The sequence below is a fragment of the Thamnophis sirtalis genome, unplaced genomic scaffold (genome assembly GCF_051295495.1).
Source record: "Thamnophis sirtalis isolate CommonGarterSnake01/CBP01778 unplaced genomic scaffold, rThaSir2_p1.2 scaffold_3, whole genome shotgun sequence".
NCBI lineage: Eukaryota > Metazoa > Chordata > Lepidosauria > Squamata > Natricidae > Thamnophis > Thamnophis sirtalis.
In genome coordinates, this window is record NW_028261383.1 from 100,400,138 (window position 1) to 100,421,064 (window position 20,927).

At 37.7% G+C, this 20,927-nt stretch overlaps 1 protein-coding gene across 3 annotated transcripts in view; it reads right to left on the reverse strand.

Annotated features, from left to right (window-relative positions):
• The window catches only part of JAKMIP2 (janus kinase and microtubule interacting protein 2), a 91,146-nt gene extending 70,571 nt beyond the window's left edge, over positions 1-20,575 (reverse strand). Inside the window, exon 1 of one of the 3 annotated variants that reach the window (XM_087709605.1) lies at positions 20,240-20,575. The gene's annotated coding sequence lies outside the window, so the exon portion shown is untranslated. Of the gene's footprint in view, positions 1-19,985; positions 20,156-20,239 lie in introns of those variants that run through there. The other 2 variants (XM_014053695.2, XM_087709604.1) reach the window with 2 other exon arrangements.
• Between the last annotated feature and the right edge of the window lie 352 nt (positions 20,576-20,927).

A 20,927-nucleotide genomic window follows, 5' to 3' on the forward strand; every position in this document is an offset into this window, starting at 1 on the left:
TTACTATTAAAATATTCTTGTTAGAATTAGAGCTTGATTCACCAATGCAAATATAGAGCTTGATTCACCAATGCAAATATATTTATCTTCATATAGGAATGGAATCCACCTCTATCCCATGAAACAGGCAAACTTTTTGATTTTAAGATAATTGCTTAAGAGAGTTTGCCATTGCTGAAATTTAGCAAGTTTATTTTTCCTAAGTCTGATGCTCTCTGAATATTTCAGCTCCTGTCATTCTCAGCTATCACAGTAAATACTCTCTATTTGTTAGTATGTATTTGCTCACATATATCCACTTCAGTGGTGGGATTCAATCTTTTAATCTACCGGTTCTATGGGCGCGGCTGGTGGGTGTGGCATGGCTTGGTGAGCATGGCAGAGGAAGGATATTGTAAAATCTCCATTCCCACCCCACACCAGGAGAAGGATACTGTAAAATCTCTGTTCCCTGCCCATTCCAGGGGAAGGTTACTGCAAAATCTTCATTTCCTCCCAATCAATTGGGACTTGGGAGGCAGAGAATAAATGGGGGCAGGCCAGTCAGAGGTGGTATTTACCAGTTCTCTAAACTACTCAAAATTTCTGCTAATGGTTCTCCCGAACTGGTCAGAACCTGCTGAATATCACCTCTGACCCACTTGTTATACATATTTTTCTACTGGTTTCTTCAGCAGTGATTCATAATTTGCTAAACCTTCTATCAATTCACAAAACTAGGCAATGCATAGATCCTTTCTTACTTGAGTAAGAAAAGTTTAAAAATTTCAAATCTTTAATTCCTTCCCCCCCTAAAGTGCTAGTATTAGTCTTTTTATAGCACACAGATTACACAATATCAAGCAACTGTTTTATCTTATAAAATGGTGCCGTTTGACAATTGTATTTATTTATTACTATCAAAGGAAATATAAAAATAGATTAGGAAATCTGTAACTTGAGGGTGTCAATTAATGAACTGCAACTCCTTTGAAATGGATATTTTTGAGTATTTTGAACTTATTTCGTTTTAAAAGTAAGAACTTGAAATGTTTAAGTTTTCTTATATGTACAGCTATTTTGGTATCAGGAATAGAGAGCTTGTGGTGAAAAGCCTTTGAAAATGAAATCTTAACATGATAAAAATATTAAAATAAATGAAAACAGCTCTTGGAATTTAAACCAACAACTAAAAATATAATGCATGAGAAAATCAGGGTGAGAGGTGGGAAGCAGCGAAATTTCATATTCTTTCTCTCTCTCTCTAGAAAAGGGGTCTAATGTCATCTCAGTGGAAGACTTTCTCAAAGATATAGACTGTATCTCTAGTATTCACTCCCCTAAACACAGCCTTGTGATAATCTCATTCTCTATAAAAGCTGATACTAGTGAAACTAATTTGAATTGCTCATTTAATTTATAGCTTTAACAGTTAAAAAAAAAAACTCCTAGTTCTTTGTCTTCTTGGAACCACTACAGCCAATTTAGCATGATGAATACATTTTCCAACAATATCTCTATTTTATGCATCTTGTTGAACCAACTTTAGTGGCAATCGTTATAAAGACCATTTTTTTCATTGAGCTCATGAATATCTAGGTAATATGCATTGTTTCCACATGCAGCCTTAGCTGATGAATAGTATTCCTGACTATTATATCATTGGAGCTTCTCAAATGTATTCAGAAGCATTCCACTTACTGAACAAGAAGATGGCTGTATATCTGATACACGCATCATTTCACACATGTACTTAAATATTCAAGAGAAGGGTAATGTCATCTACCACCAGAAATATTACTGTAAATGTATATGATGAGGTGTATAACTATCCAGATTAATTTTATATTCTATTCATAATATTTCCATTTTTTAAAATTTATTCAATTTGTATAGCTGGTAATCTCAGATGAATGACTTATATGTGTAAAAGGCTTGAGTAAGCTCTCTGTGATTATATTCTGGAAGTCTGTTAAAACTTTACTAAATCAACCATTGATTTGCAGGTATACCTACATTAAAAGTCCTACTGGACTAATGCACATTTTTCATTAATAAATACATGTGAGTGAGATTTCTATCAATTGCACTTAGCATAAGAGGGAAGGGAGCATTGAGTAGAGAGCCATAATACGAGAGGGTGGAAGAGGCATATAAGTTTAGCTTTTATTAGTCCATTTTCAATTTCTCCCTCCCTCCCTACGAGAGAAACCCAGAGGTGTGCAGAAAGAGAAATCTTACGTAACTTTCACTAGATTCTTTGTGTGTATCCTACTGCAGTGCATCTGATCTCACCTTCGTGTCCTGATTATCATTTTTTCTTTTTCTTTTTCTTTAGTGTGTACCACAAAAGCAACACCTTTATGTCCAAGGTTATAAACAAGGGTATAGAACATTATTATCTAAACCAATAATTCTTTGAAACTTGCAATATTTTTAAAAAAATCAATACTCTAGAATCTCCAATGGGATTAATACCCAAGTGGCAAGCTGCTGTTTTTTGTGGGAAATTGTGCTTTTGTTTGTTCGAAACAATATTCATAATTTTAAAAAATTCAATCAAGTCTATAGAAAAAAGGGGGAAAGTTTCTCAGAATAAACTATGAACGGAATCTTTTGAGGGATACCACTTTGCAGGTAGAATTCAAACATTTTAAAAATGACTAATTTATGAACTGTCCAGCATGTCATAATGATTAACAGGTGGAATTCTTAAGCAACGCTTGTGCATGTTTAAAATGTTCATTGTCTCCTACTTTTATCTAGCTGTAGATCTATATAATTATTTAACACTCATTTTGTTATAAGTAACAAAATAGAGCTATTCTCAGTCTTTGCTTCAAGAGTGTGAAGACGTGTAGTAGGTCCACAATTAGAGAATTTCTGCATTTGTTGCGTCGGTGTAGGAATCTTCCTTAGAACCTTTGAGTGGCAATGTTAGCATCAGTTTTGTTGGAACAGGTTTTGATTGGAAGAGGAATTTGAAATGAAATTACTGATTTCAGGAATTTCTCATCATAGCAATTTCATGACTTGAGGGCACTGCTAAAAAGAAGGGGCTATCCAAATGCTTCATGTAATATGTATGTTTTCTGCCACCTAATTTTGCTTGCATATATGTTTACACAGAGATACTATTCTCTTTTTAACTTTACTCAAGAATGAATAAATGATGTATGAATGTGAAGTGAATATAGAAGTGAGTGACCACTTTCAGTATGAAAGAAGGAAACAAGAATGATTTGCTGGGATAGTACAGTATAGACAAGCATGGGGTAAATTACATATATTCCATTTTCTTTTTCTTATCTTATGCCTTTAATTTCTTTGTGTTATATGGTTAGTTTATCCTTTTTCCTCTTTGCATCCTTGCCCCAAAGTGTGCAACATGACATATATCATGTAATGGCTATTTATGTCTGCAATTAATTGTAATTTTTTTTCAAGTAAATGGGTTCTTTTTTAGATAACAAATGAAGAAAACATGGTAAATTTTTGTCAGTACCTATTCTTGCTTTTAGACAGGGGAGAGGTTAGTGTTACCTAAACTTTATTAGAATACCCAAATAGATTAAATTGGAAAAAGCCATCTGTCCAAAGAAATTTTCTCTGAATAAAAATATTTCTCTGAATAATATATTTATTCTTTTGCAAGTCTTCTTGAGGATAGCCCGGGTATAAATCTGGTTGCTAAATGCATGTATAATGATGCATACCTCCCTACTAGTTTAGTACTGTGTAACTATCTAGCTAACTATGTTGTAGGAATATCTAAAGTGGATTAATCTATATTATTTCAACTTCATAACATTTTAATAAAATTTTTATTGCTTTTTAAAAAATAACAAAAAACCCAAACGGTTCAAAACACAAAATATTTACATAATAAAAATACATAACAAGTGCTTAAAAAAGCAAGTGAAAAAAATATAAAGGATAACATGCTGTTACAGTAAACAGTTACAATTCTGTATATAATTATCAAATGCAAGCATTATGCAAGTGTATCATTTCCAATACACTTATATAACTATCACTTTATTTTTAACCTACTGTATTTTTTGTAAAAGAGTCCCATATTTCATTTGTAGTTTGGTATCTTGAATAGATATAAAATGTGAGTGTTCCTGATCTGATAAGCCTGGATTTTTTTAAAAAAGAGAAATAATACATCACTTTGCATGTAGTAAATTTTAAATAAAATAAGATATTAAAAACATTGCTGGTCACTGCATTCCCTGGTTCAGTTTACTGCTTTTTGAAGCCCTAAAATGCTGACATTCAGTAGTTTTCTGGATTTTTGCCACCCACATATAGTAGCTGTAAACATACAAATATAGCAATAGCAATAGCAGTAGACTTATATACCACTTCATAGGGCTTTCAGCCCTCTCTAAGCGGTTTACAGAGAGTCAGCATATTGCCCCCAACAATCTGGGTCCTCATTTTACCCACCTCGGAAGGATGGAAGGCTGAGTCAACCCTGAGCCGGTGAGATTTGAACCGCTGAACTGCTGATCTAGCAGTAGCCTGCAGTGCTGCATTTAACCACTGCGCCACCTTGGCTCTTCTGCTTGTATTCCTTCCTGCCAAAGCACTTAGGTCAATAAGCAAAAGGACTAAATCTTTCTTGGAGATAACCACTTCAGCTCGGTTGTACTCCTATTAGTGACAGTTCTGAACAAATTACTATATTTTTCAGATTATAAGATGCACCTGACTATAAGACTCGCCTAAATTTAGAAGAGGGAGACAACAACAAAAAAAGGTTTTTGGTCTTCGTGTGCCCCATTTTTGGCCCTTTTTCTGCCCTTTCCCAACTTTTTTCTACTTATTTTCAAGGCTTTTTCAGCCCTTTTCCAATGCTTTTTTGGCCTGTTTTTGGGACTTTTCTTGGCCCGTTTTTGAGGCTTTTTTAACAGGGCTATTTCATACTTGTCTTTCTGATAAAGAGGTTAAAATGTGTTCAATGCTAAAATAACTATTTGTTATTTAATGCTAGAATAATTATTTGTAACTTTGAAACATTTGGTTGTTTGGTTGATTCTTGTCTGATGGTTTCAACTTCTTTCAACTTTATTCTGATTCGGTCAAGACTCCTTTTAGAAAATGCAGTATTTCTGAGTTAAGTAAACCTTCTAGCTGACTTTGCAGGCTAATTTGCCCTCCGTATCCAAAGTCATACAACAAGAGAAACTGGGGTGGAGGAAAAGGTCAGTACCAGGCTCATTGAAATTCATAGAGGAAGTCATCCTATTTCTCTGGAACATGGTCTCAAATAGCTTAGGCTCTGGCCAGAAAATAATGTATAACTTTGTTTACTTATTCTGGTGAGTGAATTATCCTCCTTTATAACTGAAGAGCTATGCTGCATGACTGCCAATTTTCAATAAAGTTCTAATCAGATGGATGGGAAAACAAACATGGGAGTGTAAATTACTGTCAGGTGTCCCTTGAAATAATGTTCCAATTGACATCTAAGTTTGAGATGTCAGGTAACATCTGGATTTCAACCAGCTATTGGAGCTTCAAGTAATATTGGTCATAGATGCCCAGTATATATGGTAATAACATTCCAGATATTACTTAAATTATGGAATATGAGGGCTATTGTATAATAGGCCTTTGTGAGATGTCCTGGTTCCTGATCTTTACACATTTAAGTACTTTACACATTAGAGGTGATGTATTTTTTTTTCATTCAGATGAAGTGATGATAGAATGTGCCTCTATTAGGTTTTCTCCTGAACTTGCAGTTTAAATTGGCTTGTTATTGTTTGAAAAGGTAGTTGGACTGAGACCAACAATGCAACTCCATAGTTTCGCCTTTACATAGAGCCTGTGATGTTTCTCACAGCAGTTTCGAAATAGTGTTTTTCTTCTGAATCCAAATGAAACATCTCTTCAAAGATATGCTCGGCTCTAGTATAAATTGTATCTAAATAGGTTACATTCTACTATAGCCAGAAAACTCAGGATTATATTTGAACAGCTATTTTGAATAAATCTGGATTTTAAATCCCAAAACCTCTTTCTGTTGCATCTCCAGCTACTTAGTATAACAATTAGCATTATTAGATCAAAATGTTCAGTAGTATTATACAATACTATTGAAGGAGTGAAATAGACTTTGATTGGAATTTGCCTTTATTTTATTATTTCATTTCATTTTACTTTACTTTTTTATTTTATTTTATTTTGGATTTTTTAAAATTTACTCTAGAAATAAAAAACGAAGAAGAGTGACCATCCCTTTTCAGTATCCTGCATGGGAGATTTTGTTCAGCTATTCAAATGTAGAAATCAGAATGCCGAGCCTTGCTCTTCCTCATGGTACTCAGAAGGAATCGAAGTAAAATAAGTAGATCTTCAACACTGACTATTGCCTGTTTATAAACCACATAGAATATATAAATCCCAATCTCACACCATCTCTCAACTTTAGAAGACCAGTTCTGTGGCTTACTAAGGACACTTGTTCATTAACTGTTTGTTTGTTTCAAAGTGTTCTGTTAGAGGAGACTTTCTCAACCTCAACAACTTTAAGATGTGCAGATTTCAACACCCAGATCTTCCCAACCCAATATTTTAAAGTTGCTGAGGTTGTGAAACACTGTATTAGGATACTGCAAGAACCATAGTTATAGATGAAAGCTGTCTGAGTTAAATACAACGAATGGGGAAGGAGAATAAACTAGTGATTTTTCCATTCCACTGCTATACTTTCAACCTCGACATGGTGAAGGCAAACTGATGGAAGTATTTTGTTTATAGGATCCCTGGGTTTCAAACCTTCTCTGGGTCTTCACACCTGGGCATATTTCCTACTTTGTCTATCCGGTTCCTGCTGCTATCCTCTATCTTACACTAGGTTTCTCATCATTTCAAGACTCTGATGTGCCCGAAATGGAGGTCTTTTACTGTGCTATATTTCTGCTAAACATATTCGGGATGGTCTTTATTCTTTGGTTTCTGTCTCATTTGTTTGTTGTATCTGAATGAAGATTTTGAAATAAAAATTTCAATAGCCTCAGCCAGCCAGAAACCAATAGCTTCCAGAATCTTTAATTCTTCGGCCTCTAGAGGAACCCAGGTTTTTTGGTTTTCTTTTTTAGATTTTTGAAATCCTGCCTTTATAAATAACTCTAGATAGAGAACATAACTAAGACACATTCCTTCTCCTATTTCCCCCCACAACGGTCCTCTGAGGTGAGGGGCTGAGACAGAGTGATTGGCCCAAAGTCACCCAGCTGATTTTCATGGCCAAAGCAGAACTAAAACTCACAGTTTCCTGGATTTTAGTCTGAAACCTTAATTACCAGACCAAAAAACAAAGAAAGAATGAAAAAAGTAAAAAAAAATATAAACAAGGTTGTTCAAATATTAAAATAGAACTCTTGGGCAAGGCTATGACCACAATGCTGATGTTAAATAAGAACAAATAATATTGCTTTTGCATTTCCTTTAGCAAAAATTATGGAAAGTATAAGCAAAAGCCACATACGTATAAAACATTTTTAGTGCTAATTAACAAAAAAGCTGTATACTCTGTCATACACTACAGGGAACACACACACACACACACACACACACACACACACACACACACACACACACAGCTTTGATTTGGAAAGTGCATAGCATATTTAATTTAAACCTTCAGGGATGCTATAGAGTTTTAACATTTAAATCAATGTAATCAATAAAGATTTCAGTATTTCATAGAGCAGTCTCCAATGTAGGCTAGGGACAGCTTAGTGGAAGAACACAGGTTTTACATACAAAAGGCCCCCAATGTAGATTTTGCTGGTTCTATTAACATGAAGGAAATGTGAAGGATACCCGGGAGAGATATTTCCAAAAAAAGAGACAATCCTGGGATAGATAAACAAATAGTCTCCCTGAGAATTAATGTAACCCTTGGTAATCTAAATTCAGATATTCAAACTTATACTGACAAAATAAAACAGAATCAATGTTTCAAATTGAAACTCATCAGACATAATAGTACAACTAATCTTGAGATGCTCAAATGCTGTAGCCATTTTTAAAAAATCATGATGCATGTGTCTGTGAGTAACCAGTGCAAGAATGACTATGTTCTACCCCAATGATTGTTTCATGAATAACCATCACTACTAAGATAATTATCATTGGTGTTTATGTCTTATGCATATACATTTTCACTATTTATAGATCCTCTTGTCCAATGATAAGAACATAGAAATGTAAGTTGTACACCTTTTGTTAAGTCTTCAAGATGGTAGGAAGATAACATAGTCACCTTTCTGAAAAGCCATCAGGCATTAAAAGTTCATATATGAAAAAGAAAATATACAGTATATGAGGTTACGAGTGGAGGTACCTCATTGCTGCCCTGATCTCCCCACCGTTTGAATATCTGGGAAGGATTGCCTATCTTTGCACAGATGCACATACTTAGAGTCCTCCCACTATTATGGAAGATTCTAAGTGTGTTCAATTGAATGCAAAAAGAATCATCCTTCAGCACCCTTTCCAGGGACAGCAGAATCTTGACAGCCAAAGACACTTGCAGTCTTCAAATCATTTATGCATACTAGTCTTCCTCAAGTTGAAGAGGGGAATTTTTTTTAGGGCCAAATATAATGAGATAACATGGTCATTATTGGATTTATTAAAATCTCATTTTCATAACATACCTGCTCATGTTATTGTTGGGGAAAAGAAAATGACCAACAGGTGTTGTTTCTGTGGAATTTCTATAAGGATCATGGCAGAGTTTATATATGTCTCTTTCTACAAGGTCTCCCAGGAAGGGAGAAACAGATTACACAATCTTCTCTAAGATTCCAACCATACTATCACCAATATAGTAGCCAAATTTTGTATGTCTGAAGGAGAAAGACAGCGACAATTCATTCCCCAAACTCTTTTATTGCTTTTCTTTTTGTTGTTTTCTTTTTCTTGGCATTGTTGGCCTTTTATCATAACACATTTTGATTTGATTCATTCTGTATAGGAAATTGTATCTGGTATAATCAGAGATACTGTGTCATAGTAGGGGCATCTCATTTGATGGATTCTCCACATTTTATTTCTAAATATGTTCTGTGACTACAGCTGTAATTTCACACAATTTCTTTTGTTTTCTCTGCAGGGACATTTCCCTGAATGATCATTAATTTCCCTGTTTCAGCTTTTTCCTGGTTATCTAAAACAAACTTCACATAACTGAGGTCTTGGAATGCTATAAAAGCTGGATTTATAGTTATTCTGGCTAACTTTAATTTAGCCACTACTTTTTCAGGTGCTTCTAATTGACACTATAACTATAATGTCATCTTGGAAAACTTTGTATTTCCTGTTCTAGTCCAGTATGATCCAGTTAATCAAACTCTAAAAAATGACAATGCCTCCATGCAAACCAACAACTATTCTGGGAAACTGGTATAGCCCTTGGCTAGTTACAAAAACTGTTTTTTCCCCTTGAGTTCCATTTCCAGGGGTCTAAAAGTACTCTTTTGTTTTTGCCTTGAAAACTTGATGGAACTAAATGCTTGGTATCTATCAAATTGTACCCGTCTGATTAATTGAACTATGGCCCATGGAAAGTCAAACTTGGATAAAAATGAAAGCTCATGAAGTAAACTAAGGAATGTTTTAAAAACAACCACTAATTTTGCAGTGACTATGTATCACTTGTTTCTAGGATAGATAACTATGTTTTCAGCTGAGAAACCAGAGAAAAGTACAGTAAGAGATTCAGTATGCAAAGCTTACAAACATGCACTTAAGCACTGTGTGAATAAGTGAATAGGATAATAGAAATAAGTTGGATGCAATTAACATAAAGACTTTTATCTTTGTAGGAATAAAGCCTTATTTGTAATGTTCAACAAAAAGGACACCACAGCATGGCTGAAGTACCATTCTACTGAACTTTACTACTTGCGTCTGTACTATCCAGAAAACCATAACAATGTAAAGGAACTTAGAGAAGATCTAAAAGTATAAAGAACCATTAAGGAGGGACTTTCAGAAAATATTACATAGTTCAGAGATTGCAGCAAATAGCAATAGTACTTAGACTTATATATCGCTTCACAATGCTTTACAGCCCTCCCTAAGCGGTTTACAGAGTCAGCATCTTGCCCCCAACAGTCTTGAATTGAATTGAATTGAATTTATTATATTTCTATGCCGCCCTTTTCCCTGAAGGGACTCAGGGCGGCTCACAACCCAAGTCAGGGGGAAGATAGGGAATACAAATAGGGGGGAAAAAAGACATGGACAAACAATACCACAATTTAAAACAACTCAACAGGCACATCATTCGAGCGGGGACAGGAACTCATCAGCCCCAGGCCTGTCGGAACAGCCAGGTTTTAAGGGCTTTGCGGAAAGCCTGGAGGGTGGTGAGGGTTCGAATCTCCACGGGGAGCTCGTTCCAGAGGGCCGGAGCAGCCACAGAGAAGGCTCTCCTCCAGGTGGTCGCCAGTCGGCATTGGCCAATGGATGGAATTCGGAGGAGGCCTAATCTGTGGGATCTAATCGGTCAATTGGAGGTAATTGGCAGCAGGCGGTCTCTCAAGTACCCAGGTCCAATACCATGAAGGGCTTTATAAGTAACAACTAGCGCCTTGAAGCGTATCCGAAGACCAATAGGCAGCCAGTGCAGCTCGCGGAGGATAGGTGTAACGTGGGTGTACCGAGGTGCACCCACAATCGCTCGCGCGGCTGCATTCTGGACAAGCTGAAGTCTCCGAATGCTCTTCAAGGGCTGCCCCATGTAGAGCACATTGCAGTAGTCCAGCCTTGAGGTCACAAGGGCACGAGTGACTGTTGTGAGGGCCTCCCGGTTCAGGTAGGGACGCAACTGGTGCACCAGGTGAACCAGGTGAACCTGGGCAAATGCCCCCCTGGTCACAGCTGACAAGTGGTGTTCAAAAGTCAGCTGTGGGTCCAGGAGGACTCCCAAATTGTGAATCCTGTCTGAGGGGTGTACTGTTTGACCCCCAGCCTGAGAGATGGAAAACTTGGCCAATTAGTGGGCGGGAAACACACCAGCCACTCGGTCTTATCTGGATTGAGTGCAAGCTTGTTAACCCCCATCCAGACCCTAACAGCCTCGAGGCACTGACACATTACATCAACCGCTTCACTGAGTTGGCACGGGGCGGACAGATACAGCTGTGTATCGTCCGCATACTGATGGTATTTTATCCCGTGCCGTCGAATGATCTCACCCAGCGGCTTCATGTAGATGTTAAACAGGACGGGGGACAGGACCGAACCCTGTGGTACCCCATAATTCAGGGGCCTAGAGGTAGATCTCTGCCCTCCGACCAACACCAACTGCAACCTGTCCGAGAGGTAAGAGGAGAACCACCGTAGAACGGTACCTCCCATCCCCACCTCCCGCAGTCGTCGCCGAAGGATACCATGGTCGATGGTATCAAAGGCCACTGAGAGGTCAAGGAGCACTAGGACGGAGGCATGACCCCCATCCCTGGCTCTCCAGAGATCATCAGTCAGTGCGACCAAAGCAGTTTCCGTGCTGTAGCCAGGCCTAAATCCCGACTGAACGGGATCTAGATAATTGGTTTCCTCCAAGGACCGCCGGAGCTGAGAGGTTCATTTTACCAACCTCAGAAGGATGGAAGGCTGAGTCAACCTTGAGCTGATCAGGATTGAACTGCTGGAAGTTGGCAGAGTTAGCCTGCAATACTGCATTCTAACCACTGTACCACCCCTGCTCTTGTGAGAAATGTAAAAAAGAAAGTCCAAATAACCTTGCCTTGATTATATTTAATATACGAAGGAACCATCTTTCAATATTCTGGTACAATCCCCTTAGCAATGGAATCATTATTCCAGAAGTCCCTGTGGTATCTGTTTCTTGACCTGGCTAACCTGGCTGAAAGACATAGAAGTAACATTTATGCATCTGTCCAGATTAGACTTGCACAGACAAACATAGAGAAAACACACCCTGATTAGATCTTCTGGAAGAAGTACACATTCATTCAATATTCATTGAACAGAAGAAATACTGGTGTCTCCTATATTTACTCCCAATAAAAGAATGAGGGAAAAAACCCTATGGTTTGCATGGTTTCCATATCATATTTTAAACAAATAAAGATTTGCACAAAGCTCACAATACAATGTGAAGATTTTTTAAATTATATTTACAAACCTAAACATTTTTAAATTGGATACACAATTTCCCCCCAATTTCAAGAAAAAAGCTAAGTTAATCAGTTCCAAGACACCAACTAAGAATCCTGGGGCAACAGAGACTAAATTATTAGAGCCTAAATTTCATCATTTCACACCCATTTTTTTAAATACATGGAGTATGGTATTGACTGAGAAGTTAATACAGAGAAAAATGAATAGGAATAGAGAAAGAAATAATAAACTGTGTCATTTTCTGAAAATAAAATGTACACAGACAGAGAAAGTGATAGTGACCACTCACTAAACATTGGTATGATACTATATGAGTGTGATATATTATAGGTGTCTATGTTCAGATAACCTCACTTTCATGCTGAGTTCTTTGTTCTGTGTTTTCCATAGCTATGTCCAGAGTAAAAATGGAACAACAAAAAGGGATGGAGTAATGTATAGAAATATAACTTCAGACTGAATTATTCCCTGGTTAGGTGTGTTTATTGTATATTGGGATCCACAATAATTATAAGAATTAGAATGATTCTAAAAACCTAACAAACACTTGCTTTAGTTAAATGTTCATAGTTTGCATTAAAAAAAATCATACTATGGAGATTCCTTGTAGGAGAAATGGTGGCTTACTTTTATATAACTTAGCAAATCAAGTAAAGTAGTTGTGTTTGTAGAAAATTTGGAAAGGCATGACTTGAAGTGGGAATCTTTCTGTAGACTTTCCCCAAATGATTAGAAAAGCAAACATATCTTGACTTGATGTTTTTGCAATCCAGGTAAGAATTGATTATTTAGATCTGTTTCTTGGCCTCCCCATTTTTAAAGTTGTCCCATAAATGTAGGCATTCAATGAACATGAATTTGTGCAAACTCTGGAGACAGTGGAGGACCAGGAGGGCTGGCCCGCTATGACCCATGGGGTCATGGAGATTTGGACACGATTTAGTGGCTGAACAACAATAAATAAATGCAGGCAAATAAGGCAATAAAATGGAATGTAAAACTTTGGGATTCATCTGCAACAAATTTTAAAATAAAGAAGACAGAACAGGGCTGCGGGAGTTTCTGGAAGCTATCCAGAAACTCCTGCAGGATTCTGAGGAAGATTAGGTCTGGGACGGAGTGGGGAGGATTTGCCCAGAAACATCCATAAAAGTGGCTACAATCTCCATTTATATGAAAAGAAACCAAAATCTTGTAACCTTACTTTAATGCCAACATTGAAACAAAAAGAAATAACCAACCAATAACAGGAATATTTAACTCTTGGATGAGGTATTCTTGTGACACAAAAGTTGGCTCACCTAGACTGTACACACTTATACTGAAAAATGTCCCCATATTTGCAGTAGCAGCCCATTTAAGAATATTTTACAATAGAAAAGGATCAAATTCTAATAGTCAAAATTTATGCATATGTAGGTGCCAAACCCATGTTGTTTACACCCACAGATTATTATGTATGTGGTTGTATGTATGCATGCAGTAGATTGACCAATCAGCTTGGCCTAGATTGATACAACTGTCACTTTCTTCAACTATATACTTTTAAAACACCAATCTATTTAATGACAAAAGTGTATATACTGCAAAGTAGGAGGCTATATTTGGCAAATTGTCATAACTACTGGATGAGTGTAGGAGGGAAAGAATTTTAATAGAAGCGAAGAGAGAAGGTAAACATTTTTTCCTCTTGCCCAATTGGCTTTCTCCCAACTCCTCCTTTTTTTAGTAAAGGTAAAAGTTAAAGGCCACACACATGCATGCTAGTTGTTTCCAGCTCTAGTAGAGGTGCTCATCTCTGTTTCTAAGCCGAAGAGTCAGCACTGTCCGAAGACATCTCCGTTGTCATGTGGCTGGCATGACTCAATGCTGAAGGCTCACGGAGCGCTGTTATCTTCCCAACAAAATGGTCCCTGTTTTTCTACTTGCATTTTTAATGTGCTTTTGAACTGCTAGGTTGTCAGAAACTGGATAAGTAATGGGACCTCACCCTGTTACATTAGGGATTTGAACCACTGAACTGCCAACCTTCTGATTGACAAGGTCAGCGTCTTAATCACTGAGCCGCCGTGTCCACCTTTTCTAGAAGCAAACCTCAAACTAGAAGAAACAGAACTGGATTGTAGCATGTAGTCAAAGCTTGTCTTCTCCAGATTTTGGCATTTATAATAGTTGAAAAAGAAAAGAGAGGCAGAAAACTGACATATTAGTTGAATAGCTGTTTCGGATGTGTCTCTGTGTGCTCTTTTATTTGAGAACTCTGAGGGTAGGAAGCAAGCTGTTGAAGCGAACTTAGAGAACAATATGCACTTTAACTTAGATACTCTAAGATTAAAACCAACTACTTGTATTTACTTGTTTTCATAGAATGGTAGATTTGGAAAGGGTATTTAGGCCATAAATCCAAGCCCCTATGCCAGTGTCCCAAAGGTGCTTTTTCAGAAGGCAACTGGACCTTCTTGTTTTTCCTTTTTAAAGACATTTCGCTTCTCATCCAAGAAGCTTCTTCAGCTCTGACTGGATGGTGGGGAATGGAAGGATTTATATTCTGTCCCAGTGTTCCAGAAATTAAAATGACACATTCCAGACAAATGGCCATCTAGTTTCTAGTTGAACACATGTATGAAGGGAAACAAACCACCCTCAGGGGAATTGGTTTCACTGCTTTTATTGTTTGAAAAAAAGTGCTATTAAAACTTCACTCAGACTCTACATTTTACATCACGTGGCACATTATGAGAGAACTGGTCTTGAGTTTCCTATATATGGCATACGTAAAGGTAGTTAAAGAATACTATTATATCCCTACCTATAATCTTTTCTCAAGACTAAACTCTTTCACCTTCTCTTCAGAGGCCTTAGTTTTCAGTTCCCTTATCACCTTTGTTTTCCTTCTTGTAATTTGTTCCAGTGTTGTAACAACAGTGCTCTGAAACAGAATCAGAACTTTCCTCATTCTGTTTCCTCCAGATGTGTCCATTTCTAAAAAATCCTGGCCAGAATGAAGAGTCATTTGGAATGAAGAGTGTCATGTTAAGAAAAGCTATCATGAATATTTAAATACCAGTGCTATTAGTCATGTAGGAACTGGCATGAGTGTACATTATAGGTAAATAAAACTGGTACATTACTAATACATAAAAATGGTGAAAATCATTAAGAATTATTCAGTTATAGCATATCCAATATGCTGCATTATATGAATTACTACAAAATGGGGTAGAATATTTGTGGGCATATGGGAGAGTTTGGTTTATTGATTTCTTGCCATTTTTCTGATATTGTATTTTCCATGGCAAAAATATGATCTCGCATGACTTACAGTAAAGCAGAGCAATTTCATAAACAAAATTGTAAAGAGGTAATGTTACTCAGTGCCTAATGAAATAAAATGCCCAGATGGGCCTTAAAAGATTGATTGTTATTTTGAGGCTGATTTTCTTAGTCATGTTACATATATTTTCAAGACTTGAATTTAACCAACCTTTCTAGAATTTGGTTTCTTTAAAGTTGATATATAGCATGTTTCCCCTAATGAATCATAGTCTTAACAATTTTATTTCTTTATTGGAATTACATGCCTGCCCATCTTAGCAGTAAAGAAAGTAAAACATATTTTATGCATCTTTTTTAACCAGATGGATTCCCCCCCCTGTTCCACAGAGACAAAACCAAATCAAATATATTGTCCATATTTGGAGACTCTTGGAAAAAGAACTATGGTTGTATGATGGAGTAAAGGAACCACAATAATAAATGCTAATTTGTAATATGCACTGGGTATGTACAGATGTATACAGGAGAAACCTTGTTATGGGTAGAATAGCCAAGGTGACTTTATCCCTCAGTCTTAACTAGAAATGCCACTTCATGCATAAAAGATGGTAAAGGGGGTGGGGAGGGAAAGGAGAAACAGATACTAATTTTTAAAAATTCAATTAATCTGCTTGGTACATGCATTTTAATCTTACAACTTCAAAAAGTAAAGGTTTACTCCATTAAATGCATCGGAGTTTTTTGTTTTGCTGTTGACAAAGGTTCAGTTTGGCTGCAACAGGTGATGCTGTTAAGCCATCTTAATACTCCTATATGAAGTCTGGCTGGGTTCTGAACTTTACATTTTGCATTTTTTTTCCCTGGGGAAGGAAATTGCATCCCTTGATCTATTATAACCTGCAGGCCTCTAGTAGCCACAAGAGTCCTTTCTTGGTGTGCCATTGTATTTTGGTGTACAATGACTTAAAATATAATGTTGTGGTTTCTTGCCAATTTTTAATGTAGTATAATTCTTCACTCAGGCTTAATGTATCCCCAGACCCATAAAATATCAGATGTTCCTCAATGACTGAATCTAATTGTATTATTGCTTTTGCCACTCTGGAGTTTGTCCCTGAAAAAAGTAAAGAGCTGCTGAAAAGGTTGCCCACTCCTCATCCTAGATCCATTGGTTGTCACTTTCTGCAGTCGTTGAAAAAAAGACATTCCCTCTTTCTTCTATTAAATTTATTTCCCAAAATGTGATCATTAAAAAGATGACAGTCATAAGCTTATCTATAAGGACATCCCAAGTAACAATGGCAATGGCATTCATTGAGAGAACCATGTGGAGGAACACAGAGGGCCGCTGCCATTTCCTGGCATTTTATACCTTCTGCTTTATTTGGACATCTGGGACAACAGGAAAATTTCAGTTCAAGACTGTCTGTCTGTCTGTCTGTCTGTCTTTTATAGAGCTGTCCAAGTGATTGTGATTCTTGATTCTTGAAGATGCCCTTCAAATGTTAAAAAGGAAGTTCATGTCATTCTTTTGCTTCGTCTCTTACAAAATATTGTTTTAATTACAGCTGAAGCAACACACAGTCACATCCAGCCAATTTCAGGTTAGAATTAGCATTTATGATGAACAGCTGCAAGGGCCTCTATGACCCAGCAGACCTCACTAAAAGCTGACATTTGCCTTGGTTCCATCACACATTTAACTCGCTACACTTTCCCTGCCTACATGGGAACCGCTTTCCCTAGCAGTAATATGAATTCCTCAGGAAAGATTGCCATCATGGATACTCTAATGGGCTGGTTGCTGAGTGGACATTTGGATGTGACTGGCATTGGCCAACCACCATATTGTTTCTTCTGCAGTGTTGTAGTAAAGAGGGCCAGGTACCAATCACAATTGAACAGGTCTTTGGTTCCCAATAGTACCTGGTAGAACAGTAACATTGAGCTACAGCCTATTGATTTGTTGAGTACTGGTTGCAATAACATCATTGTCATGGGCACTCCTACGAAGAATGACATCTAGGCTTATCACAAACATATCATTCACAATGCAAACAACAGGTGTTAGATATTGTTGCATAGATGGAATCATATTCCACCCTATAACAGTAGAGGAACAATCACATTTCCCCCATAATCACATTTTACAGGAAAGTTATTATATAGTTACATTAATTCTCTCTCTCTCTCTCTCTTTCTCTCTCTCTCTCTCTCTCGCTCTTGCTCTGTGTGTGTGTGTGTGTGTGTGTGTGTGTGTGTCCCCATGTGTGTATGTTTCCAGTTACTTCCAATCAGAGGAAAATTGGACCCAAACTTTAGTATATGACGGAAACCTGTCTTCCCTTTATTATGCCTTTCCAGCATGAGCTTCATTCCTGCCCTCGGTAGGGAGTGCAATAAATCTATCTTTACTTACCAGCTACATAAGCCAGTCCTGACTGTCTATTGAACTTCTTTGTACAATGTGCACATGTAAATGATCCCTTGGCTGTGACTGTCATTTTCACACTTTCCATTTTAAAGAATATTCCTACAAACATAGTATATTGCATCAAGGTTCATGGTCTGGAGAGAAGATTTTCTGATCATATTTCACCATATTCATTCACTGCCTGACATGGTTCTCCTCTGCAAGCTCAGTGGTCCATTAGAGCATTCACTACATCACTGACAACAAAGGAATGTTATTTTAATAAACTGACTTTCTAAGCCAATCTTAGATTCATTTGCCAAATATATCCTTCTTGAATCAACATACTGCTTGGACTTCTTTTAGAGTAGGTTTTGAGTCAATGTATTAAATATGATGCTGATTAGCACTGGGTAAAACCAGGTTCTAATATTGGCTTACTAAATATTTTAGAGCCAATTACTAAATATTTTAGAGCCAATGTTCATTCTCTCAGCCCAATGGACCACCTATCACCTGGATAAAGGACAGTAATATTACAAGACACCCATTGTATAATGATGTTAGGGTGCCCACTCACTTGCAACTTGAATTTCAGATTAAAGCACCTGTACAATGTGATTAAGATGTTATATTAGCAATGGAGAGGCCATAAGTCAGCACCACCTTCAGATATTGAGACTTCCTGAGTAGCTTTGGGATAGTAGCTGTCTCTCTACCTAACTTGCCTCATGGGATTGCTGCTGTAGGAAGGAGGGTATATGTAGGAGGAGGGTATACTACAGTGTGTATTGTCATGGAATTTCCATCACATATGTCACCTTGAAAGGGAGGCTATAAATCAAATCAATAAATAAATCTATGTTGATTTAGTTAAAAGATGCATATAATAAATCTCTAGAAAATCTTGTACTATATTTTTATAGAAAGTGTTGTGTGTGTGTGTGTGTGTGTGTGTGTGTGTAGGTGAGTATGTATATATGCATATGTATATGTGTGAGAGTGTGTATAAAATTAATTATATGTACCCTTGCTTTTTCAGAAATTTGTCTCTATACAATCTGAAATCTATATTGTCATACATCTTGGAGCTACTTGTTAAATTAATTCTACCTTAATACTTTAAATTCACATGGCATTAGTTTAATGCTGACATTTAGATTCATTTTTGTTATCAAAACAAGAATGAGAGACTGACCCAGTGACAGTAGTTACAATATATAATTGATTATGATCAAAACAAAAATTATTCCTTCAAATTAATGATTCTTACATACTAAGCTACTTTGTAAACTTGAGGAAGATGCATATATTCAGACAGAATTTAACCTAAACAGTGGAAAAGAGAATCTGCAAAAAAGAATTATCTGATTCTTGGGAATTAGATTTGGGATATCAAAATGGTGGGCAATTAGATATGGATAGATGTTACACTTTGTCTAAAAAAAACCCAACTCAATAGCATTAATATTTAGTACCTTAGTATTTCCGTAAAGGACATCAAGTGAAAGCTCTCTTACTAAGAATGCTCTTTTCCCTAATGGCTAATCAGATGCCTATGGGAAATCTATGAGCTGGACATGAAGGCAATAGAATAGACATGACGGTCAAGAAACAGAGGCTGTGAATTAGTGCTGTACATGGTACCGAATGTACAATATAGATCTGTCCTTTGTGGCTGAAATGAAACCAAGGCACTATCAATTCCTTCTATCAGCCCAAGTGGAATGCATTGTCAGTCCATCACGGCTTTAAATACACTCGTATGTAGATGCTACAAAGAGATCCAGGTGTTTGTGGCTCACATACACATGCAGGTATGGATCCTTATGCAGAAAGTGCATCCCACCCAAATCTTTTGGCAATGCACTTCATGGATTTAATACACTTAGCCATCCAGCACACACTATACCCACAAATCAATCATGGATGCAATCGACTGCTAGCTTATGGCTATCTCTGCTGCCAGCAAATTGTACTTCGCAGAGGCCCAGCCCAACAGTCAGGGAATTAAAGCAGGAATGAAAACCCATCTCAGAAATGTCTGCATTCCCAAACTGACAGGCACTCACCAAGCATCTCATTTTTCAACAGAAAGGGTAAATAACAGCATCCTCTCCATCTGCCTGTGGATACTCACAATTCAGCTTTACCAGACAGCTTGTCAGCAGCCTTCATCTCTCTCCATCTTCCTTTTCCTTCCCTCTCACACCACATCCCCTCCCCTTTTTCTTCCTCTCCTCCTTTCCAGCAGCTTAGATGAAAGTCATTGTTCCGAGGGGAAGATGCTAACACCCAGAAGAACTGCAACATCCAGGGCCCTTAGACTCGGGTGATGGCAGCTGCAGGAAAAAGCAGCAAGGGTGCCAGGAGGGGCTGATGGCTGATACTCACCGGGTTGAAGCCAAGAAGAGACGCTGAAAGGTGAGGGAGGGGCGATCTGGATCCATTTCCCCCTCCACCAAGGCTGCTTCCCAGCAAACCATCAGCAGATGCTCCCCCTCCCTTTCCTTCGGCTGAGGAGGGAATCTACCCACCCAGCAGCAAGAGCCAGATCCTCGGGCCACCTCCCTCCTTGGAGGAGGAGGAGGAAGAGGAGGAGGAAGAGGGTGATGAGCTCAGGGAGGACGGAAACAGACTGGAAATTGCAGCACGGGCCGCCTCCTCCCCTTCCCTGCTGCGGTGCTTAGCTCTCCCTGGGTGCCATGGCAACGGCCATAAAAGATGGCGGGGAAGCCAGAGATGGGGAGGGTGAAAGAGAAACTGGAGAGGGTGGTTACGATGAGGAAAAGCTGCCTTTGACAGGCAAACAAATCACTTCACAGGCTGCTGATGTTATTGATGGGGAGGAGGGAAAGGTAAATTAACTTATTCAAGGAGGTCGGGGCAGGGATCTACATAATATTCATTCCTACTGAGGGGAAACGGAGGCCCTTTTATCAGATAAGTGCTAATTCAACCCTGGAAAAGTCAGAGCAAAAGCCTCAGTCATTTCAAAGGTTTGTCAGTGATGATGATGAACTTTCTTGGCTTCTTAAGATAAATGACATGGGATATGGGGATGGAAATAAGATCAAAATAC